The 25162-nt window shown below is 48.7% G+C and overlaps 1 pseudogene; it reads right to left on the bottom strand.

The window, feature by feature from the left end:
- Positions 1-5775: 5775 nt before the first annotated feature.
- On the bottom strand, positions 5776-19333 carry LOC123089679 (uncharacterized; annotated as a pseudogene).
- Between the last annotated feature and the right edge of the window lie 5829 nt (positions 19334-25162).

The raw sequence follows: 25162 nt of genomic DNA, 5'->3' as shown, positions 1-25162 counted from the left end.
GGACCATGTTGAGGTAATCTCTCTTTCCTCCGATTCAGATCTTGTGCCGGTTCAAAGATTTCGTCGTGCAGTTCGGAAAGTGAAATACTCTCACCCTCTTGCTTATATGGATCCAAAATTTTCTTTGAAGACACAGCAACCTGAAGGGCGTCGTACAACCCGACATAGTGGCCAGCAAGTCACCTCTTTCGGTTTACCGGATACACCAACCCGGAAGCGTTGTCCATAGGTTACTTGTTCTCCCGAAAAACTTTATCCTTTGAAGGGTTTCTTCCGATACCCACTTAAACCGTCTGATCCGAATTACCAGGCGTCTTCCAACTCGTCTGGCGGTTCATCAACCACTCAGCTTCCTCCCCTCAAGACCGTCGCTGGGTAAGTGTATTGTTTTTCGGTTTGTTTCTTCATGCGTCGGTTTATCTACTAATCCTTATTTTGATGTTGTAGTGCCAAGGCCTGATTGAGCAAGAAAGCTAAGACCAGCGACCCCACTGACGATGTTGATCCGGAGAAGACCCCAGAGAATGCTGGCGAAAATCCTGATATTGTCATAGACGACTCTGCTCCGCAAGACACGGCTACTGATGTTGTTCCGCCGGAGGCTGACCCGGCTACACATGTTGATACATCAAGTCCACGTGCCACGCCTCCCAGTCCAGTTGGTGATCCACTGAATTCAGCTCCTAATCCGCCAAGCCCTGCTTCCAGTCCGCCAAACCCTGCTGCCAATCCGCCAAGCCCAGCCAAAGACAATGTTAATTCACCGAGCCCAGCCAAAGATGATGATGTTATTGTCACTGGCACTACTTATACCGCCCCAGGCAATCCAATTGCTTTATCAAAACATACTGCCAAGGAGGAATTTGCTGTTATAGGCAAGGGAAAGGGGAAGACCGATTTATCAAGCTATGCTAATCTTTCTGCTCAGGATATTCATTCCGGATTCTTGAACCTGCTTTACACCAACCGAGATTATGAGGCCGGTTTGGTGAATCTGATGAAGGAACGCTATGAGGTAATCTTCCAAACACCTTCATCTTTGTTCTATACATTCATTGTATTGTAGCCCCCAAGGGCCGGTTTATCTTTTAAAGATAAACCGGGTCTTTAAAGATAAAGAACACTTTGACTTCGTAGCCCCCAAGGGCCGGTTTGTCTTGTGAAGACAAACCGGGACTTTTATATTCCATACTGTACCTTGTTGACTTTCCTTGTGTATTTTCTGGATCAAACACACATTAGCCCCCAAGTGCCAAGATTAAAACTTGTATTGATCCTTGGGACTTTAAACAATTAGTAGTAAAGAAGCAATCCGCATTAGCCCCCAAGTGCCAAGTGTATAACTGGTTATATGCTTGGGACTTTGACAAAATATTTACATGCTCCTCCTCTGATTGTGGCAGGCTGATATAAATCACCAAGGCACTCAAATTGCCGATCTTCAAGAGAACATCAAGTCCCAACAAGCAGAAACATCCAAGGCAAAAGATGAGCTCAAAACCGCTTTGGCAGCCATGGAACAAATCAAAGAAGGGTTCAAGACGGAGCGTGCCAACTGGGAAACTAAAAAGAATGCATTGCTGAAGCGGACGGAAGACGCTGAGTCAGCTCTTAAACCGGTGGCAGAAGAGCTAACTGGGTTGAAGCGCCAAGTGAATGCCATGACTTCTGCAGTGTTTGGTAAGTACTCTTGCCAAGGCTGCTTGAATGATCATTTTTGTAATTTGTCGGTTTAACATGAAATTCTTAAACCGTTTGTAGGTGGCCGCATTGCTCATCTAGGCTCTGACATGCGGATGAAGCTAAAGGCAGCATATACTCTGATTGAACAACTGTATACCGGTGCCCAACGGGTTATCTGTGCAGCCTCATACAACAATCCGAACCCAACATTGATCAAGGATACTCTAGCAAGGTTATCCATGACACCGGCGCAGATAGAAGAGACGAAACGATCTGCTGCCAGAGCTGGTGCTTTGTTGGCACTTACCCGAGCCAAAGCATGGATAGCTGACCTGGATCTGGTTGACATCGCCAAGGGCTTTCCTAGTGAACAAGAAAACGGGGCAGAGTTTGACAACGAAGCCCTCAAAAATGTGACAAGGGAGATGCATCCTCTGGCGAGTCAACTGGCAGAAGAAGCTAACTTGATTGTTCACCGGTCCTTCTATGATGCCAACAACAAACGGATTGACACTGTCATGCCGGAAGTGCAAAATCTTATTCCGCCAATCCGTAAGCACACTTACGCCCCTGACGATCCGACTGAACTTATAAGTGAAGAGGTTGTCTTTCAGGCTTTAATCCGGATTGACTAGACCACCACTGACTTCCAGCCACTAGATGGGGAGGAGGAGGCTGAACCAATGCCAGATGATCCATCAACTTCACGTCAACATGGTGATGAGGCTTGATCCGGCAATTTGGTTGATACTTCATAAACTTTTGTTCTGTGGAAAGAACAATTTCATATTTTGGGCCTTAAAGCGCCTTGTAATAGGCTAGTTACAATACTTTGATATGTTGCCATCGTGCACTGGGATATACTTTGCTTGATCCGCCATGCCAATTTCAATGCTGGCTTATATATCTTCATAATATTATGCAATCCCTATGTCTGCATAAAAAGAACTGTCCGGGCGGTTTACCGCTGGACGGGTCATAATGCCCAAGATAAAGCCTGGCTAATAACCAAAGCGGAATAAATACAGAATAACTCATACATGTGATATGAAATCACTTAGTAAGGGTGAAAACCCAAATCTTTGGTTGTTATATCCCTTACCCTATAATGGTATGATGAGTAAGCCATGCCGGGTTACGATGAACACCAGATGATCATACTGGTGACATATAGTCAAAGCCAGGCCGGGTTTTGTAAACACCAATTTTGATAAGATGGTTTGACAACATATAGGTGAAAGCCAATCCGGGTTAACAAACACCGGGTTAATATGATGACTAAAAAGCCACACCGGGTCAAAGAACATCGGTTCAAAGATAAATTCATCAAAAGGTGAAAAACGTGGTAAAAAAGCAAACAAGAAACCATGTAGTCAAGGCTTTTCAAGGGCTGCCAGGCCCAAATTCGAGGCTTTTCATGGGCTGCCAGGCCACTGAGTTAAACCATTTTGCAAAGCCTTTTAAGATGGGCCTCCAACTAACCAATCGTTGTTTTAACTTTGACAAGTTCAGGGTCTGTATAAGATTGACTTGTCAAACATTCGGCGGGTCGTGCCAGGATTACCTGGATAGGAGTGGCTTACTTGATGAAGGCAGGTTAACCCGGGGTTTTAGGTGAATACACCAGGCTTCCAAGTCGTGGGTCGATACCCAATTACAAGGGTCCTTTCAAACTCTTTGTGGCTTTTGCACAAAAGAGCCCCCAAGTAACTTTGTGAGCTGTGCTCAATGGGTGCCTATGTTTTAGCTGTGCATAACATCCAGACTCTCTTTGGCCCATTGGGTGTGAAGCTCCCAAGCTGTGTTGTGGCATGATAGCCGGTTTAACAGGTAGTACTTCGCTTTGTCAGCTGAAGCCCCCATGTAAACAAAGAGATTTGAAGACAAAACGGCAGAGGCCCTGCTTAAAGCAAGGATGCCGGTTTATTATATTGATCATAATATATACATTGTTGAAATATGTACATAAGAAAAGCCTATGGCTCAAGTGTAGTAAGGCCGAAGGAGAGCTATGTTCCATGGCCGCCGGGTCTCCTCCTCAGAACCGTGTGAGTCTTCTCGAACGGTAATGAGGTAGTATGATCCGTTGTGAAGATTTTTGCTGACCACAAAGGGTCCTTCCCAAGGTGGGGATAACTTGTGCATATCGGTCTGATCCTGGATGAGCCGGAGCACCAAGTCGCCTTCTTGAAAGGTTCGTGTCTTAACCCGGCGGCTGTGATAACGCCGCAGGTCTTGTTGATAAACCACCGATCAAGCCAAATCCATGTCCCGTTTCTCATCTAACAGGTCCAGCGCCTCTTGACGTGCTTGCTCATTGTCCGCTTCAACATAATTGGCAACCCGGGGCGAGTCATGACGAATATCACTTGGGAGGACGGCTTCAGCCCCGTAAACCATGAAGAAAGGTGTATAACCCGTAGATCGGTTTGGGGTGGTGTTTATACTCCATAACACAGATGGTAATTCTTCCACCCAACAACCCGGTGTCCGCTTCAAAGGAACCATAAGCCGGGGCTTGATACCCTTCAGGATCTCTTGATTCGCCCTCTCAGCTTGACCATTGGACTGGGGATGAGCCACGGATGCTACATCAAGCCGGATGTGCTCTCGTTGACAAAACTCCTCCATCTCACCTTTAGAAAGGTTTGTGCCATTATCTGTGATGATGCTGTGTGGAAAACCAAAACGGAAAATGATCTTTTTGAGAAATTGAACCGCCGTGGCTGCATCACACTTGCTGACGGGCTCCGCTTCAACCCATTTAGTGAACTTGTCAACCGCCACCAACAGGTGGGTCTTCTTATCCTGGGAGCGCTTAAAAGGTCCCACCATATCAAGCCCCCAAGTGGCAAACGACCAAGTGATAGGAATCATCCGTAGCTCCTGAGCCGGAACATGAGCTCGACGTGAAAATTTCTGACAAGCGTCACACCGCTTTACCAGATCCTCCGCATCAGCATGAGCTGTCAACCAATAGAACCCATGACGAAAAGCTTTAGCCACCAGGGACTTTGAACCGGCATGGTGACCACAATCCCCTTCATGGATTTCACGTAGAATCTCTTGTCCTTCTTCAGGAGAAATACAACGTTGAAATACGCCTGAAACACTGCAACGGTGTAACTCGCCATTGTGAATAACCATGGACTTGGACCGCCGGATTATCTGTCTGGCGAAGACCTCATCATCTGGTAACTCGCCCCGGTTCATATACGCCAAATATGGAACCGTCCAATCCGGAGTGGTATGTAAAGCGGCCACCAATTGGGCCTCTGGATCAGGAACAGCTAAATCCTCCTCTGTAGGCAACTTAACAGACGGGTTATGCAAGATATCTAAAAAGGTATTGGGTGGTACCGGTTTACGCTGAGATCCCAGCCGGCTTAAAGCATCTGCTGCTTCGTTTTTGCGCCGGTCAATGTGCTCAACCTGATAACCCTTAAAGTGACCTGCCACAATATCCACCTCGCGTCTGTAAGCCGCCATGAGTGGATCCTTAGAATCCCAAGTACCAGAAACTTGCTGAGCCACCAGATCAGAATCTCCAAAACAGCGAACCCGGCTTAAGTTCATTTCCTTAGCCACACGGAGACCGTGGAGTAAGGCCTCGTACTCAGCTGCATTGTTAGTACAAGGAAACATTAAGCGGAGAACATAACAAATTTTATCACCTCGAGGGGAAGTAAGAACAACTCCAGCCCCCGAGCCTTCCAATTGCCTGGATCCATCAAAGTGAATAGTCCAGTATGTATTATCCGGTTTGTCCTCTGGTGCCTGTAACTCGGTCCAATCATTGATGAAGTCAACAAGCGCCTGTGACTTGATTGATGTCCGAGGCATATACTTCAATCCGTGCGGGCCAAGCTCAATTGCCCACTTTGCAACCCGGCCAGTTGCCTCCCTGTTCTGAATTATATCGCCCAAAGGAGCTGAACTGACCACTATAATGGGATGGCCTTGAAAGTATTGTTTGAGCTTCCGACTTGCCATAAAAACCCCATAAACCAGCTTCTGCCAATGCGGATACCGTTGCTTTGACTCGATAAGTCTTTCGCTGATATAGTAAACCGGTCGTTGAACCGGATATTCCTTACCAGCCTCCTTGCGCTCCACCACAATTGCCACGCTGACAGCATGGGCATTAGTAGCCACGTACAATAACAAGGTCTCCTTGTCAACCGGAGCAGCAAGAACCGGCGGTTCAACCAACTGCCGCTTTAAGTCCTCAAATGCGACATTAGCCGCGTCACTCCAGATGAAATCATCTGTATTTTTCAACATCTGATACAAAGGAATCGCCTTCTCTCCCAAATGGCTGATAAACCAGCTAAGGGCTGCAATTCGACCCGCCAAACACTGAACATCATTGATACACTTCGGTTTAGCCAAACATGTAATCGCTTTGATTTTTTCCGGATTAGCCTCAATGCCTCTGTTGGACACCAGAAAGCCTAAGAGCTTGCCTGCCGGAACACCAAAAACACACTTGTCCGGATTAAGCATCATTTTGTAAACCCGAAGATTGTCAAACGTTTCCTTGAGGTCATCTATCAAGGTTTCCTTCTTCCTGGATTTTACCACAATGTCATCCACATAGGCATGAACATTACGCCCAATCTGCGTGTGAAGACAATTTTGCACACAACGCTGATAAGTTGCCTGGGCACTTTTGAGCCCAAAGGGCATAGAAACATAGCAGAAGGCTCCAAAGGGAGTGATGAAGGCTGTCTTCTCCTGGTCCTTAACTGCCATTTTAATCTGATGATAACCTGAATAAGCATCCAAGAAACTCAGGCGCTCACAACCCGCCGTCGCATCAATAATCTGATCAATACGCGGGAGAGCAAAAGGATCTGCCGGACAAGCCTTGTTCAAATCTGTGTAGTCCACACACATACGCCAAGTGCCGTTTTTCTTAAGAACGAGCACCGGATTAGCCAACCACTCAGGGTGAAATACTTCGATGATAAATCCAGCAGCCAACAGCCGGGCTACCTCTTCACCAATGGCCTTGCGTCTTTCCTCGTTAAAGCGGCGAAGAAATTGCTTGACCGGTTTAAACTTGGGATCAATATTGAGAGTGTGCTCAGCGAGTTCCCTCGGTACACCTGGCATGTCAGAAGGCTTCCATGCAAAAATGTCCCGGTTCTCACGGATGAACTCGATGAGCGCGCTTTCCTATTTCGGATCCAGATTGGTGCTGATGCTAAACTGTTTGGATGAATCGCCAGGAACAAAGTCAACAAGTTTAGTCTCATCATCCGGTTTGAACTTCAGGGTCGGGTCATGCTCAGTGGTGGGCTTCTTCAGAGGGGTCATGTCTGCCGGATCAACATTGTCCTTATAAAACTTCAGCTCCTCTGTAGCACAAACCGACTCAGCATAAGCCGCATCACCTTCCTCACAATCCAACGCGATCTTCCGACTTCCATGTACTGTTATAGTCCCCTTATGACCCAGCATTTTGAGTTGTAAATAGATATAGCAGGGCCTCACCATGAATTTTGCGTAAGCCGGCCGTCCAAACAATGCGTGATACGGGCTCTGGATCTTCACCACTTCAAAGGTCAATTTTTCAGACCTGGAATCATGCTCATCTCCAAACACAACCTCCAAAGCGATCTTGCCGACAGGATATGCCGATTTACCTGGTACTACACCATGAAAAACAGTGTTAGACGGTTTAAGACTCTTGTCTGTCAACCCCATGCGACGAAAAGTCTCATAGTACAGGATGTTGATACTGCTCCCTCCATCCATCAGGACTTTGGTAAACTTGTAACCTCCCACCTGAGGCGCTACCACCAAAGCCACTTGACCCGGATTGTCAACCCGAGGCGGATGATCCTCTCTGCTCCACACAATGGGCTGCTCGGACCACCGTAAATAACGTGGCACTGCCGGTTCAACGGCATTAACTGCCCTTTTGTGAAGCTTCTGATCGCGCTTACACAGGCTAGTAGTGAACACATGATACTGCCCACCATTCAACTGCTTGGGGTGACTTTGATAACCTGACTGCTGCTGATTTCCTTGATTATTCTGTTGGCCATTACCACCTTGGTTATTCTGGTTGCCCTGATTATTCTGAAATCCAGAGTTTGAACCGCCGCCACCATGAAAACCTGGACCTGAACCGCCCGACGGACCCTGATCATACCGGAAGACATCGGAATTCTTGAACTCCTTCATGATATAACAATCTTTCCAAAGATGTGTGGAAGGGGCCTCCTTGGTCCCATGCTTTGGGCAGGGCTGGTTTAACAAATGCTCCAGATTCATCCCTCCACCGCGCTGGGGCGGTTTACCTTTACGACGCTGCATATTGGTGTTAGCCACAAGATCTGAACTATCTGCCTTGCGCTTACTGTTATTCCTATGGCCTCCTTGGTTGTGATGCTGTCCCTTTGCACCGCCGTTCTTCTTTCCCTTCTCCAGTTTCTCCTCATCAGAATCAGGATCCTTGGTATTATCGGAATCGGCATATTTGACCAAGGCTGCCATAAGGGTTCCCATGTCATTGCAGTGGCGCTTAAGCCATCCCAACTTCATTTTTAGTGACTTAAACCGGCAATTACGCTCCAGCGTTATCATTGCTTGACCAGCATTAATCCGGTCTGACGAATGCAAAACTTCCGAAACCCGGCGCACCCAATGAGTTGTTGACTCATTCTCCCCTTGAACACAGGCATCAGATCCACAATGGACATAGGCTGTTTGCATGTGTCTTTGAAATTAGCTATAAACCTGGCCTTCAACTGATCCCATGACTCGATGGAGTTGGCTGGTAAGTTTTTCAACCAAGTACGGGCTGTCCCTTCCAACATCATCGTGAAGTACTTTGCACAGGCCGCTTCATCCACATCTAGCATCTCCATTGCCATCTCATAACTCTTGACCCATGCCTCAGGTGGCTGATCCGCGGTGTAATTAGGCACCTTACATGGACCCTTGAAATCCTTGGGCAGCCGCACATTACGGAGAGCAAGAATGAGACATGGCACTCCCCAGGAACTAAAGGCAAGCCCGGTGCCTCGGTCTACTGACGCCGCTGGCTGAACCGGGGTGGGTTGATGATGACCCAAAGCGGCCTCCCTTCATGCTCTGCCATTATCCACCACGTCTTGAGCATTACGGCACCGCGCACTGCTAGACACTTCCAGTTCATCCATGTGCCTGCTATAGCTTGGGCTCGGACGGGGGGTTGAATGAATTCTATCTCGGCTATAGGAATAAGCCTGCTGCTGCACCACGGGGGTTTGAAGAAGGTCCCTAGCCCGCCCGGTTTCAATCGTCGCTAGTGAATCGCCCTCCATTGGAATGGCTGCCAGGCGAGATGCTGCGGCAATCATGTTATCCAAAGGGCTCGAGAAGTGACCCGGTGGCGTGGACACGTATGGTCGCGGGTTATCCGTTCACCGAGGTGGTTCCGTCATCCGTGGTTGATCCGGTGCTTCCCTAGGCGCGTCGGTCCGGTTTGCCGCTGCTGGATTGCTCGGCCCAGCCCCCGGTGTATTAAAGAGATTCAATCCTTCGAAAACCGGTTGCATATGTGATCGGTACTTCCTTCGCATTACGTCGTTTGATGCATTATGATCTAACATGAGCCGGTAACTCTGTGCCTGTATCTGCTGTGACTAGGCATCCAAAGCGGCCCGTTCTTCAGTCATCCTAGCATCCTCAATTGCCAGGTCCTCCTTAGCCTGCGTTATCTGGTCCTTCAGTTTCGCAATGTCCGCATTGTGCTAATCCTGCGTCTCCGGGGTAACTGCCGTGGTTAACAAGGTTGCCCAGGCATCCATCAAACCAGAGAGGACTTGAGCCGGTCAGCGCGCCGGGGCTCCTGTCGCAGCCACTGATCCGGTATTCATCGCTGCTGTAGATGAAGACTGCAAAGTGGGCTGTGTTCCGGCCATGTAAACAGCAACCCGACTTGGCGGTTCAAGGAGGTCCGGAATACTGTTGCCATCGGAATATCCTTCGAACACACCATCATGAATTTGGTACAGGGACTCGGTTTCGCCAGTGGATGACTCGCTGTTGGAATAAACAGCTGTATCGCCTTCAGACACTGGTTCAGATCCGATCCCATGGACACATCCTATGAACGCATGCTTCATGGCGGGCTTAACCCGGGCAGGACTTGCACACTGAGCCGTCTCGACGAGGTCGGTGCAGATGTACGGCTCAAGGCCCGGTTCGCCGATCTTGCCGATGAAGACATGAATTCCGCCAAAGGGGACCCGGTATCCGTACTCGACTGAGCCGGCCTCAGGGCCCCATCCTTCGTCGTCGATGTAGAGCTTGCCACAATGACTGTTGGTCATCCGGCCAACCACGTACCCCTTGGGTCCTTCAGAGCTACCCTTCAAGAACTCGAAACCATCATGCGATAGCCCCACAGTGGACGCCAACTGTCGTGGAATTAACACGTCAGATGTCCTCATGGAAGGACTTAGTCGTGGAGCCATCGCGACGGGTTAGCTTGAAGGGGTTAAACCGGACAGCGGACACGGGAGTTTTATACTAGTTCGGCCCATTCGATGAAGGTAAAAGCCTACGTTTAGTTATGATGGGATTGATTGGGTTTCGATGACCAGGGAGCAAATACGCTTTACCTGAGTCTCGAGTTGTTGTTTGTTGTCCCTGAACCGCCACCGGGTCGTCCCTTTATATACATAGGTTGACGCCCGGCCGGTCTACAGAGTCCCGAGGCCGACTCATACAAAGTGTCCGGCTCGGTCTCTCCTTTCCTAACTTACAATACAAGTTACATAACCATGGAGGTTTACCACTATGGGCCCTAATCCGCCTTTGGGCTCCGGGCCTCTAAGCTTCATTAGTAAAACGCCATCTTCTGGATCTTCGTGGGCTTCAATATAGTTGAGGGTGAACCGGGCCCTCCTGGCCAGTTTACACTCAGTAGTTGTATCCTCCACAGTTGGTCTTCGGCTGCCAAAGGCACTGGCGATGACGCTGTCCTGGGCTCCACGGTGACCTCCATCCTGCCGCTCTGCTGGTCTTGGTCTTGTTGCATTGAAATGGCAACCTTTGCCTGATGCCTTGGTACACCACGCCTGTGCTTGCCCCATTTGCACCAAAGAGGAAACAAGGACACTGCACAGGCCGGCGCCCGCCTGGTTTCGATCGTCATGGCTTGCGTCATGAGGTACCCTACCTTGATCTCTCGGCCTCCTTACGAGCCTGCCTGGCGAGGCCGTTCCTAAGGAACTCCTGTGTCGTCTGCCCCGCGAGGCTTGGCCCCTCGCGAGGGTCTTGAGTCTTGTGCTGATGAAGATGGGTCGTACTGGGCCACCACTTGAGCCACGCCGCTGGCCACAGGCAGGCAAGTTTGGGGACTCCCATTCCCAGAACGCTGACAGTAGCCCCCGGGCCCAAGGCGCGCTCGGACTTCGCTTAGCGGAGAAGCGAAGGGGCAAGTGTGGAGCGCCGCGGGCCCCATCAGCCTGCGGCCTTGGGTGCCGTGTGGCGGTTGATTGGACGTGGGCGTCTCTGCTTCCCCACGCCGCCTCGGCATCTGCTCGACTTGACAAGTCCCTGCATGCAGAAGTGGGTCATGATTACTTGTGATCGTGGAGGCCGACGGTTGGCCTCCTCCGGTTATAAATGCGGGAGAGCGCAAGCCCCCGCTGTACATCTTCCTCCCCGCTTCCTTCTTTCTCCCCATCCCAGCTATCGTCTTCTATGGCACCGCCGAAGAGGTTCTCGACCGTGGAGAAAGAGAAGGCTCGCCGGGAAGGGCCTGACACTCCCCCGCCCAAGCGCGGCCGGGGTCGTCCCCGTAAGCATCCTGCATCGCCCGCAGCAGCTCCCCGCGGTCGCAGCTGCGATCTACCGCGCGGCGATGGGCGCCTGGTGGGTAAGGGCAGGCGCATCGTGGCTGCGCGGCCCCCCAGGCCGCGCTTCCACTCGGCGGAAGTGCTGCCGGAGTTCGTCGTGTGGTCAGTGGACCCAACAGGCAGCTGGCTTCAGCTTCCCTGCTTCTTTGCAACTAAACTCCCGGCCGGCGCTCCTGGCGGCCTTTGGCTTCAGGCGGACAGTTGCTGCAACAGGGCCTCTTGGGCCTCATTGGATATCTCTGTCACCGGGAAAATGGCCCTGACCTGCGGCTGGCAAACGTTTGCCCGTGCGCGTGGCCTGAGCCGGCGGTGCACCCTGCATTTCAAGTTCAACGGTGACGCCACCCTCTACGTGAGGGTGTTCGGAGAAGACGGTCGCCGTGTCGGGTACTGCCCCAAAGATGACGACGGCGGCCGGGTGCCCAGCCTTGGCGATGGTCGGGATGAAGATGAAGGCGGGCGCGTGGCCGGCGGCGTTCGTAGCTTGCCAAGCCTCGGCGACTCCCCTTCGGACGGCAGCTCCTCCAACGGTGGCCACGACCAGCCTCCGCGCTGTCGCGCTCGCCTTGAGGGAGGTAGCGGGTCAGCCCGCCATCGCGCCTCGGTGAAGCGTGAGGAGTCTGACTGAGCTCCGGAGGCAGTACGAGCCCTCGCCGCGAGTCGGTGCTGAGCAAGCTGTGTCTATTTTGTTTTTCTCCCTTCCCTGCGCAAAGAGAGAGTAGTGTAGGGCCCCGCAGGGGCGTGCTGGACTGTTGTCGTTAACTATTATGCTACTTCCGCTATTCTTGTGTTGTGTTTTGGTGCCGCGTGCTCGCGTGCAGGAATTACTTAGCTCGGGGGGACTTGCCGCAGTCTTCGCTTCTCGATGTTGAGGCCTCGTCGCGCGCTTTGTGTCCTGCAAGAATTACTCAGGAGAGGTAACTTCCGGTCTCGGTCGTGGGGGCAACCGGCTCAGGTCCTGTGTTTGCGTCACGATGCCCGTGGGGCACGGACCGGGAGGAGTGCTCTCGTGGTGGACTTGGATAGGAAAGCCTCACAAGACTGGGTCAGAAAACACTCACGAGGGCACCCGCGTAGCCCCCTCGCGAGACTTGCGAGAGAGAAAATGAATCAAGTAGGCGACAAAGACAAGGGGTCACAGGTCAGGGACGACAACAATGCTAAAAGAAACTCCAATGGAACTTCAAATAGGGATGAACAAGCTAACTGCAGAAAGCAAATGAAAAAGCCGCGTCTGGCACCTAATCTAGTCTTTGACGTCTTCTCACCAGCGCGGAGCTAAGTGCTGACAGTGGGCATGGGCGGGAGCCCCCGAGGCCCAAGGGCGGCTCTCCGGAGACTCTGGGGCATGTACAACCCCAACTCATTATTACGTGAGAGTGTCACGGGCGGCAAGCTTCACAGGCATTGGCCTTCTTCACAGGCTCCGGGCCTTTCTCGGGGTGATGAGCTTCACAGGAGTTGGCCTTCTTCACAGTCAACGGGCCATTCTCGGTTCGTCTAGCTTCACAGGCACCGGGCCTTCTTTACAGGTGCTAGGCCTTTCCTCAAGGGTAGAAGTTCCAGAGGTGCTGGACGTTCCACGCGTTCGGGATGGGCACCACCTCCTGAGTCTCCAAGTGTGCGGTGCCAGGCCTGGAGACATGAACAACCTTGAACGGGCCCTCCCACATGGGAGAGAGCTTGTGCAGCCCCTCCCTGGAGAGCACCCGTCTGAGCATGAGGTCACCTACCTCGAGGGTCCTAGGGCGGATGCTGCGGCAGTGGTACCGCCGCAGCGCCTGTTTGTATCTTGCAGCCCGAAGCGCAGCCTCCCGACGGCGTTCCTCTCCCAGCACGAGGTCCACCCCCCGCATGGCGTCCTGTTGTGCTTCATCGAAAGCCAGGACCCGCGCGGAGCGATGCCTGACCTCGTGATGAAGGACCGCCTCAGCACCGTAGACGAGGAAGAACGGGGTTTCGCCGGTCGACTTGGTAGCGGTTGTGCGGATGGACCATAGCACGGAATGAAGCTCATCGTGCCAGCCCCTGCCGCAGGCCTCCAGCTTCTTCTTGAAGGTTCGGGTTTTGAGGCCTTTCAGGACCTCCGCATTGGCGCATTCAGCTTGTCCATTGCTTCGAGGGTGTGCCACCGAAGCATAGCATATCTGCGTTTCAAGGTTAGCACAATATGTTTTGAAGAGATTGTTGGTGAACTATGAACCATTGTCAGTGATGATGTGATTAGGTACCCCAAACCGGCTCACAAGGCCCTTGATGAACTTGACCGCTGAGCCAGCCGGGATGGTGCGGACAGCTTCCACCTCTGCCCACTTTGTGAACTTGTCAATGGCGACATAGAGGTAGCGGTAGCCCCCTGGCGCCCGAGGAAATGGGCCAAGGATGTCCAGTCCCCAAACGGCGAACGGCCATGAGAGGGGAATGGTCTGAAGGCCCTGAGCCGGCTGATGAATCTGCTTAGCATGGAATTGACAGGCTTCATAAGCCTTCACCAGCTCGATTGCGTCATTGAGTGTCGTTGGCCAATAGAACCCGCTGCGAAATGCCTTGCCGACGAGTGTCCGTGAAGACGAGTGGTGCCCGCAGTTTCCACCGTGAATGTCTGCCAGTAAATCTTTCCCTTGCTCCCTGGAGATGCAGCGTAGGGTAACGTCATTCGGCCGCTTCCGGTAGAGCTCTCCGTCTTGGATGCAGTAGGCCATGGCCTGTCACGCCACGCGTTCCGCGTCCTCCTCCTTTTCCGGCAGAATCCCTTGCATCAAGTAATCTTTGAACTCCATGGTCCAACATCCCTCCTGAGGCTCCAGCGCCAGGAGTAGGCGTGCTCCTGAGGTCGGGCCACAGGCCGGGGCTCCCGAGGCAGGAGGTTGAGGGAGCTCCTCCCGAGGCTGCGCTGTGCTTGATAGTGATGGTGTCGTTGAAGGTTTGAAGAGTCGTTCCTCGAAGACGCCAGGCTCCTGAGGCAACCGCCTGGACGCCCTCCTGGCGATGTCATCAGCCTATTGATTGGTGCCACGAGGCACATGCTGCAACTCCAACCTGCAAAATTGTTTCTCCATCCTGCGGACCTCCGCGAGATACGCTTCCATGTGTTCGTCCTTCGGCTCGTACACCTTGTTGGAGAAGTTGACGAGGAGTTGTGAATCGCCCTTGAAAATGAGGTGCTTCACCCCCAAGGCGGCTGCAGCTTTCAAGCCTGCTATCAAGCCCTCGTATTCTACTATGTTGTTGGAGACCTTCTTGCCATGTTGGAAGCAGAGCTGCACAGCGTAATAGAGCTTGTCCTGAGTGGGAGATATGAGCACTGCGCCGGCCCCCGCGCCATGTCGCGAGAACGCCCAGTCGAAGTACATGACTAGCCGTCCGGCGCTTCACTTCCTGGGGAAAGCGACCGATCCTCGCCCACTTCGAGCCCTGGTGCCTCCGTCCATTCTGCCATGAAGTCTGCAAGTGCGGCTCCCTTGATGACTCTGGTTGTGCTGAATTCCAGCTGGAACGCTTGCAACTCGATGTTCCATTTAGTGACCCTTCCAGCTGAGTTGGGGCTCCTGAGCACTCTTTCCAAGAGATACGCTGAGACGACCTTGATGGGATGGCCTTGGAAGTAGTGCCGCAGCTTACGCGAGGCCACTAGTAACGCAAGCAGGAATTTTTGGGGCATGGGGTATCACGCCCTCGCGTCCCGCAGCATCGTGCTAACGAAGTATATAGGATGCTCGACGAGGTTGAGGGTGTTGGCGTGGCCTGCGTCTTCCGGAGGTTGGGGCGCCTCTTGAGGCAACGGAGCCCCCGGCGCTTGGTCGCCTGGCGGGGCCTCCTCCGCTCTAGGTGTATCCCTGTAGGACCTTGAAGTATGTCTAGAGGGGGGTGATTAGACTACTTGACCAATAAAAACTTAACCTTTTCCCAATTTTAGAGTTTGGCAGATTTTAGCTATTTTAGGACAAGTCAAGCAATCATCACACTATTCAAGCAAGCATGCAAAGAGTATATAGGCAGCGGAAATTAAAGCATGCAACTTGCCAGAAAGTAAAGGGAAGGGTTTGGAGGATTCAAACGCAATTGGAGACATGGATGTTTTTGGTGTGGTTCCGATAGGTGGTGCTATCGTACATCCACGTTGATGGAGACTTCAACCCACGAAGGGTAACGGTTGCGCGAGTCCACGGAGGGCTCCACCCACGAAGGGTCCACGAAGAAGCAACCTTGTCTATCCCACCATGGTCGTCGCCCACAAGGGACTTGCCTCACTAGCGGTAGATCTTCACGAAGTAGGTGATCTCCTTGCCCTTACAAACTCCTTGGTTCAACTCCACAATCTTGTCGGAGGCTCCCAAGTGACACCTAGCCAATCTAGGAGACACCACTCTCCAAGAAGTAACAAATGGTGCGTTGATGATGAACTCCTTGCTCTTGTGCTTCAAATGATAGTCTCCCCAACACTCAACTCTCTCTCATAGGTTTGGATCTGGTGGAAAGAAGATTTGAGTGGAAAGCAACTTGGGGAAGGCTAGAGATCAAGATTCATATGGTAGGAATGGAATATCTTGTCCTCAACACATGAGTAGGTGGTTCTCTCTCAGAAATGGTAAGTTGGAAGTGTAGGTTCGTTCTGATGGCTCTCTCCACGAATGAAGAGGAGGTAGAGGGGTATATATAGCCTCCACACAAAATCTAACCATTACACACAATTTACTAAACTCGGTTGGACCAATCGTTAAACTCGGTCGGACCGATTTAGTAAACCTAGTGACCGTTAGTGATTTTCGGTGGGACTGACATGCATCTCGGTGAGACCGATTCGGTTAGGGTTAGGGCATAACGTAATCTCGGTAAGACCGATTACATAAACTCGGTGAGACCGATTTGGTAATAAGCTTTCCAGAGAGTTGGTCAGGTAAACTCGGTGGGACCGATTTGCTCTTTTCGGTGAGACCGAAATGTTACAAAAAGGAAACAGAGAGTTTACATTGCAATCTCGGTGGGACCGATCGCTCACTTCGGTTAGACCGAAACGTTACGAAGGGAAATAGAGAGATTACAACCCCATCTCGGTGAGACCAAGATCCTTATCGGTAAAACCGATTTGCTTAGGGTTTGTGGCAGTGGCTATGACTTTTGGAATCGGTGGCGCCGGATAGGAAGAATCGGTGTGACCGATTTTGGCTTTAGGTTTAGGTCATTTGTGGATGTGGGAAAGTAGTTGAGGGTTTTGGAGCATATCACTAAGCACATGAAGCAAGAGGCTCATTAAGCAACACCTCATCCCTCCTTGATAGTATTGGCTTTTCCTATAGACTCAATGTGATCTTGGATCACTAAAATATAAAATGAAGAGTCTTGAGCTTTTGAGCTTGAGCCAATCCTTTGTCCTTAGTATTTTGAGGGATCCACTTTCATCATCCATGCCATGCCATTCATCGAGCTTTCCTGAAATAATAATCTTGGAATAGCATTAGCTCAATGAGCTATATGTTGTTATGAATTACCAAAACCACCTAGGGATAGTTGCACTTTCAATCTCCCCCTTTTTGGTAATTGATGACAACATATAGATCAAAGCTTCGACAAATGATAATAAGAGTGAATAACATCGTCGCTTTGAGAAGTATGTGATAAGCAAGAGCTCCCCCTAAAATTGTGCATGGGTTGAGATTTGCTTTGGACTGCAAATGCACAATGAATTAGGCTCATGGGTTACTCTTCCATGTCACATACATCTTGGTGGAGCGCTCAAAATAATAAACATTGAATACATGCACTCATCACCAAGCAAAGTGAATGATCACATAAGATAGATAGGATAGTATCATCAAACATGCATAAGTGTAGCTTATGATCAAACACATGATCATCACTGTCTCACAAGCATAGTATCTCAAACAAAAGCAAGCAAAGTTTGAAAAACCACCAAATAAAAGCAAGAGGGAACAAAAGCAACACTCTCTCTCTCTCGAAGCCTATGATCTATAGATTTTTCTCCCCCTTTGGCAACAAGTTACCAAAAAGTTCATAGAAAATGCATAGTGCTGGATCGACTCTCAGGCTTGATCTTCTGGTGGTGGTGTCCTGATAACTCCAAGGACGAAGGCTTCAGTTGAGGTAGAGGGTGCTGGAGTGGATGCTGGAGCTGGTTGCACTGGAACTGTAGGTGTTGTGGCTGGTGCTGAAGTTGTTGCTCTAGTGTTTGTCACTGGCACTGCAACTAACCTCTGGGCTCTGGGCACTCTGGCAAACACATTTGTGGTAGTCTTGCCCTACCTCTCCTGCATATCATCCTGCAGCTGCTCTACAACTGACTGAATCTCAGTTACTTTAACATCAAGGTCATGAAACTTGAGTTCCATGATTCTCTCAAGGATCTCCTGATTCTGAGTGAGGGTGGCCAGTCCTTTGTCAATCCTCAGTGTAGATGCTATCAAGTAACCAAGTTGCTCCTGTTTGGTCTTCAAGAAATATTCAGATGCCTCCACTTGAGTTGGCATCTTGACAGCCTTCTCCTTCTTTGCCTTCTCCTTCTTCTCCTGAGCTTGAACTGATTGTGGATCATTTTCATTCATGACAACCTCATTGTCCTCAAAGTCTGGATAAAGTGGAAAATGTTCCTTATCCAATTGATATCTCCTTGTGCCCATCTTTGAGTTGATCAATTCCTGAATCTGAGGTGCATATCCACAGCTCCTCTTCTGATCTGCTGCAGTCCTCTTAATTGTTTCAATCATCAGGCTCATGACTTTGAACTTCTGTGGCACATCAAACACATGCAACATGTTGATGGCATTCCCTCTGATCATGTTATGGTCACCAGACTTGGGCAACAAAGTGTGCCTCAGAATCCAATTGATTGTTGGCAACCCTGACAGCAGAAAGTGAACTGATCCAAACTTGTGAGTCTCTACTGCCTTGTCTGGAATCTCCTTGTACATGTGAACCATTGAATTGTGATCCATCTTCTTCTTTGCATAAATGTCCAGGTCATCCTAATTTTCCTTGGGGGCATTTATCAGACTTGCCCATTCTTCAACAGTGGATTGGTACCTTGTACCTCCAGACATCCAAACAATTCTTCCATCTGGGTAAAAATGTGTTGTGGAGTAGAACTGCATGATAAGCTCATCATTCTAGTGGGTGAACTTCTGTCCAACAAAATCAGCAACTCCACAAGCAACAAAGCTTTCTTGCACTCCAGGATAGTGTTGTTCATTGTCCTTGATGTAGGTCCAGTCGACCCACCTCATGTCATAAACTATAGGCTTCTTGTCCAACAGAATTGTTTCATAAAAGTCCTGTTGTTCCTTTGTGTGGAACCTGTAGTCAACAGCAGTTCTTCTCCTTGAAGCATATGGATCTTCCATCCTCCACAGTCTTAGCCCTGAATCCTTTCTGATTCTCATGTCCTCGGCCATAGGATGGGCATCATTGTGGTCTGGTATCTTGGGCTTGAGCTTTCTTAGGACATGTCCTTCTTCATCCTCTTCTTCAGCAACATTGGGCATTGGGGCCTTGTTCTTCTCAGCAGCTGGAATACTTCTAGTATTCCTATTTGGAACTTGCTTGGCCTTGGAGGCAGCTTTGGGTGCATCCTTGGGCTTAGATGTTGCAGCCCCTGATCTGACTGCATCACCCATAAGCTTAGGTACCTTAGGTGTTGATGTAGCATCCTCTTCCTCTTCTTTAGAATCTCTTCTCATAGAGGGCTTTCCAAGGACCTTGGCAGTTGTGGTTCTTGCTCTCTTCTTTTTCTTGTCCTGACCACCATCATCCTCTGACTCAATTGTGAACTTCATAGTCTCTCCAGTAGGAACTTTCTGAGGTTTGGATGATGTGACTTTCTTCTCAGGTTCCTCTTTGGGTTGAGCCTGAGCTGGCATTTGAGTGTACTTTCTAGCCTTTGGCATTGGTGTCCTCTTGGCAGGAACTTTCTTCTTCACACCTGGCTTTGTGCTATGTGCAAAGCCATATTCCTTCTTGAGCAGCACTTTCTTGGAAGTAGCCTCATCTTCCTCAGCTTTGTGATATTCATCTTCTGAGTCTGAAGTCCTCTTCCTCCTTTGCCTAGTAGCAGCCTTAGGCAAATTGCTAGGAGTACTTCTGCTCCCTTCATCTGTAGTTGAGGGACTAGTGCCCTCACTCAAGTCCATCTGCTCTTCTGACCTGTTCTGGCTGTCACTCTGATCTGACATACTGCAAAAGCTGACTGCTGACCCTGTGAAGAGTTATAGATGAGATAGAATAGATGAGCATCACAAAATATAGAGATTTTTGCAAAAGAATGATTCAAAAGTTCAGCTTTAGTTTTCCATAGAAAGCATTTCGGATCAATCGATTTTCAAACTCGGTGATACCGAAGCAGTTTTGGAACCTAAATTAATGATCTTGGTTGGACCGAGTCACAGTTTGGTGGCACCGAGACTGCTAGGGTTTCACAAAATCCTCAAATCGGTCGCACCGATTAGTAATTCTCGGTCAGACCGAGAGTCACTAGTGCAATGGCATAAGCCAAATCGGCGAGACCGAGTTTTTCAACTCGGTGGGTCCGAGATGGTTTCGGTGGAAACCTAACCCTAAAAATTTGAATCTCATCTAATCTATGGACTACTTTGGCTGGATAGAAGTGTTTCAATCGTGGCAAGATTCAATAAGAGTACACTGTGCTAGGAACCAGACGTGGATAGCACAAAGATCGAGTCCATACCCTAACTTGGCAGTGGACTCGCTACAGCGGCAACGACAGGGGCGAAATCCGTTGACGGTGGCGGAGACCAGTGACAGGAGGCTGCTGGCGACGAGGAGACGATCCGGAGACCTCCGATGGCAGAGCGAGCTATTGCGCGGGCGAAGGGTTTCGGAGAAATTTCCAAAAAAAATCCCGTGGCTATATATAGCCCAACACTGTCGGTGTGACCGAGTGGAACAACTCGGTGGCACCAAGATGCATAACTATGTACAGTTACAGCAAATCGGTGAGACCGAAAAGTTCAAATCGGTTGCAGCGAGATTGAAAACTCAGATCAACTTAGTGATCTCGGTACGAACGAAATGGAGGAATTGGCCAGACTGAGAGTCACAAAGAGGTTTTGGAAGTTTAAGTCTATGACGAATCGGGGACTCCGAGTGCTCCTCACACAGAATGGTTCGAATCTGACTTGATCAAATTTTGTCATGTAGCATGGATAGAGTTTGAGATGAGGAAAGCATAGATAGCTAAAGAAGGTTCTTAGGCATTCTTGTCCATCCACTTGGCAAAAAGAAAAGAGACCAAACAATCAAAACAACAAGTGGATGTCCTTGAATGAGTAAAATATGCACCAACATGCTCACACAATAAGATGGCAAATGAAATATGTGGCAAAGCATGCACAACCAATTCTAGCATCTATCAAACAATTGGCGATGACTAGGTCATCTATATATGAGTATATTGACTTAGGAGTCAAATGAGAACATTTGATCATAGGTCATACTCATCGTTTAAGCTCAAGTGGGGTTACCACTTTTACATAATGCATTGATGTGTTCACACCATTAGAGTTGCTTTGACTCAATTCTTAGAGTTAAGCTCCCCCTAGATGTGAGATCCCCCCTTAGAGGGATGAACTAACCTTGGGTTTTGTCGATGATGACTTCATGTAGGTGTTGAAGATGTGGATGCTCAATGTTGATGTAGATCATTTGGAGCAATCCTTTGGAGTGAGTTGCACTTTCAACTTACCTACATGGGTTAGTCCCACAAGGAACAAACAAGAATATCCATAGACATAGAGTGATGCACACACAAGATGATGTCCATGAAATCATTAGGTTACCTTGTCCCTTGCCTTACCAACATGAGGGTTTGTGACTCCTTGAACTAGTGCAAGATGTGGAAGTTGATTGCACTTGTTCTTGCCATAATGATATGAGTGAAGAATGTTGGCGGAGTCACCCTCAAGAACTCTCTAGTTCTTCTTCTTCGGGATCCACATCATCTTGATGGGAATCCTTGGAGTTGTAGTTGTACTTGATGAAGTAGAACTTGACGTAGTCTTGGGAACCCACTTGAACGAGGCTTTAGGTGCTTCTTCAAATGCATCAATCTCTTCTTGAAGCTTGTCCTTGCCTTTGTTCTTGTGGTCTTGTGGTGGAAGATCATCTTGAGCTTGTGTTCCCTTGAAGGAAGTAGGATCATACTTCTCTTGTTGAGGAACAAACTTCGTCTTGGGGTATTGATCTTCTTCCCACTCAACTCCATTGGCATTGAACTTTCGTTCAAAACCAACACCTTGATTCTTCCGGTGCCTTCCTTGCTTGCGTACAATTTCCTCGAATTGCTTACTCCCGGCAAGGCTCTTGTAAACACCTTTCTCTATAATTCCCTTCAATAAGCTATTTTCTTGCTCAAGTGTAACTTGGCTAAGAGAATCATTAGTGGAATCAAGAGAACTACTAGAAGCAACAATATTGGATTTGACATTATTATTGTTACTACTAGAGGAAGTATCTTTCTTGTACTTGTTACTAGACTTGACTTGAGGCATGTAAGTAGATAAGAGTAAACGCTTGGCAATATAAGAAGAACTTTTCTTGCGGAGATCATCATTGATTGCTTTTAAGAACTCATGCTCTTGCTCAAGATTGAGCTTTTCAAAGCGTAACTTCTCATGAGCCCTTAAAAGTTCTCGATGATCTTCGTAGATAGTTTCATGAGCTAACTTAAGAGTGTTTAGTTCTTTAGTTAGAAGCTCAATCTTCTCCTTATCATTGTCATTCGTTTTATCTTGATTAGCATGATTAATTGACGTTTCATCATAGTATTCATCACTAGAGTTGTCAACAAGTAAATCATCATCCACAAGCAAGTCATCTTCATCACTATTGAAATCAACATACTCAGGATGTGTTACCTTTGGACCTTTGGCCATGAAGCATCTTCCAACACCTTCATTTGGTGAATCAAATATGTCGTAGGAGTTGGTTGACACAAGTGCTAGACCGGCAACACCTTCATCTTGAGTATATTCGGAGTCGGAGTGATAGCTTCTCTCGGAGTGATTGTCGGAGTCGGAGCCGGATACCCATTCACCAACATGAGCTTGATGTCTTCGTTTTGTGTAGCTCCTTGATGACTTGTCCTTCCTTTCCGAATCCTTGCTTCTCCGTGAGGGTCTTCGTTCATAACGATCATCTCTACTCCTCCTCTCTCTTGGTGGTGATTCTTCTCTTTTGCTCCTTCTTCTTGGAGAATCTTCTCTTCTTTTGTAGGGTGCCGTACACTCATTGGAATAGTGTCCGGGTCTCCCACAATTGTAGCAATTGCGCTCTCGACTAGAAGATCTTTTGTCATTGTAAGACCTTGACTTGGAGCTTCTTTCTTTGCTTCTACTCTTGTAGAATTTGTTGAAGTTCTTCACCATTAAGCTCAATTCTTCATTGAAGGTTTGTTTCTCACTTGATGATGTGGGGGCTTCACTTGAGGCTTTGTAAGCACCACTTGACTTGTTGTGAAGTTCCTCCTTATCCTTGAGTGACATCTCATGAGCAACAATTCTTCCAATGACTTCCGTTGGCTTGAGATCTTTGTAGTTTGGCATCATTTGAATCAATGTGCACACGGTATCATACTTTCCATCCAATGCTATTAGGATCTTCTTGATGATGAATTTGTCGGTCATCTCTTCACTCCCTAAGCCGGCAATCTCATTTGTGATAAGAGCAAGCCTAGAGTACATTTCAGCGACACCTTCACCATCCTTCATTTTGAACTTGTCAAGCTGACTTTGGAGCACATCCAACTTGGATTCCTTGACGGACTCGGTACCTTCATGCATATCAATCAAAGTATCCCAAATTTCCTTTGCATTCTCAAGATGACTGATTTTGTTGAATTCTTCGGGGCACAATCCGTTGAAGATGATATCGCAAGCTTGAGCGTTGTATTGCAGCATCTTCAATTCTTCCGCATTAGCTTCACGGTTCGGTTCTCTCCCATCAAAGAATTCACCTTGCAAGCCAATACAAATAATTGCCCAAATGGCGGGGTTATGTCCAAGAATATGCATTTTCATCTTATGCTTCCAACTAGCAAAATTAGTACCATCAAAGTAAGGACCTCTACGGTGATAATTTCCCTCGCTAGACGCCATACTCTCCTAGGTTGTGAAACCAAGGCTATGACCACCAAAAGCTATGGAAATCAAAGCAAATGGAGACCAAAGCTCTGATACCACTTGTAGGACCTTGAAGTATGTCTAGAGGGGGGGTGATTAGACTACTTAACCAATAAAAACTTAACCTTTTCCCAATTTTAGAGTTTGGCAGATTTTAGCTATTTTAGGACAAGTCAAGCAATCATCACACTATTCAAGCAAGCATGCAAAGAGTATATAGGCAGCGGAAATTAAAGCATGCAACTTGCAAGAAAGTAAAGGGAAGGGTTTGGAGGATTCAAACGCAATTGGAGACACGGATGTTTTTGGCGTGGTTCCGATAGGTGGTGCTATCGTACATCCACGTTGATGGAGACTTCAACCCACGAAGGGTAACGGTTGCGCGAGTCCAGGGAGGGCTCCACCCATGAAGGGTCCACGAAGAAGCAACCTTGTCTATCCCACAATGGTCGTCGCCCACGAAGGACTTGCCTCACTAGCGGTAGATCTTCACGAAGTAGGCGATCTCCTTGCCCTTACAAACTCCTTGGTTCAACTCCACAATCTTGTCGGAGGCTCCCAAGTGACACCTAGCCAATCTAGGAGACACCACTCTCCAAGAAGTAACAAATGGTGCGTTGATGATGAACTCCTTGCTCTTGTGCTTCAAATGATAGTCTCCCCAACACTCAACTCTCTCTCATAGGTTTTGGATCTGGTGGAAAGAAGATTTGAGTGGAAAGCAACTTGGGGAAGGCTAGAGATCAAGATTCATATGGTAGGAATGGAATATCTTGGCCTCAACACATGAGTAGGTGGTTCTCTCTCAGAAATGGTAAGTTGGAAGTGTAGGTTCGTTCTGATGGCTCTCTCCACGAATGAAGAGGAGGTGGAGGGGTATATATAGCCTCCACACAAAATCTAACCGTTACACACAATTTACCAAACTCGGTGGGACCGAATCGTTAAACTCGGTCGGACCGATTTAGTAAACCTAGTGACCATTAGTGATTTTCGGTGGGACTGACATGCATCTCGGTGAGACTGATTCGATTAGTGTTAGGGCATAACGTAATCTCGGTAAGACCGATTACACAAACTCGGTGAGACCGATTTGGTAATAAGCTTTCCAGAGAGTTGGTCAGGTAAACTCGGTGGGACCAATTTGCTCTTTTCGGTGAGACCGAAATGTTACAAAAAGGAAACAAAGAGTTTACATTGCAATCTTGGTGGGAACGATCGCTCACTTCGGTTAGACCGAAACATTATGAAGGGAAAGAGAGAGATTACAACCCCATCTCGGTGAGACCAAGATCCCTATCGGTAAGACCGATTTGCTTAGGGTTTGTGGCAGTGGCTATGACTTTTGGAATCGGTGGCGCCAGATAGGAAGAATCGGTGTGACCGATTTTGGCTTTAGGTTTAGGTCATTTGTGGATGTGGGAAAGTAGTTGAGGGTTTTGGAGCATATGACTAAGCACATGAAGCAAA

The sequence above is a fragment of the Triticum aestivum genome, chromosome 1B, assembly GCF_018294505.1.
Source record: "Triticum aestivum cultivar Chinese Spring chromosome 1B, IWGSC CS RefSeq v2.1, whole genome shotgun sequence".
Taxonomy (NCBI): Eukaryota; Viridiplantae; Streptophyta; class Magnoliopsida; order Poales; family Poaceae; genus Triticum; species Triticum aestivum.
The sequence above is the reverse complement of the archived record's forward strand: the minus strand, read 5'-3'. Positions and strand labels throughout refer to the sequence as shown.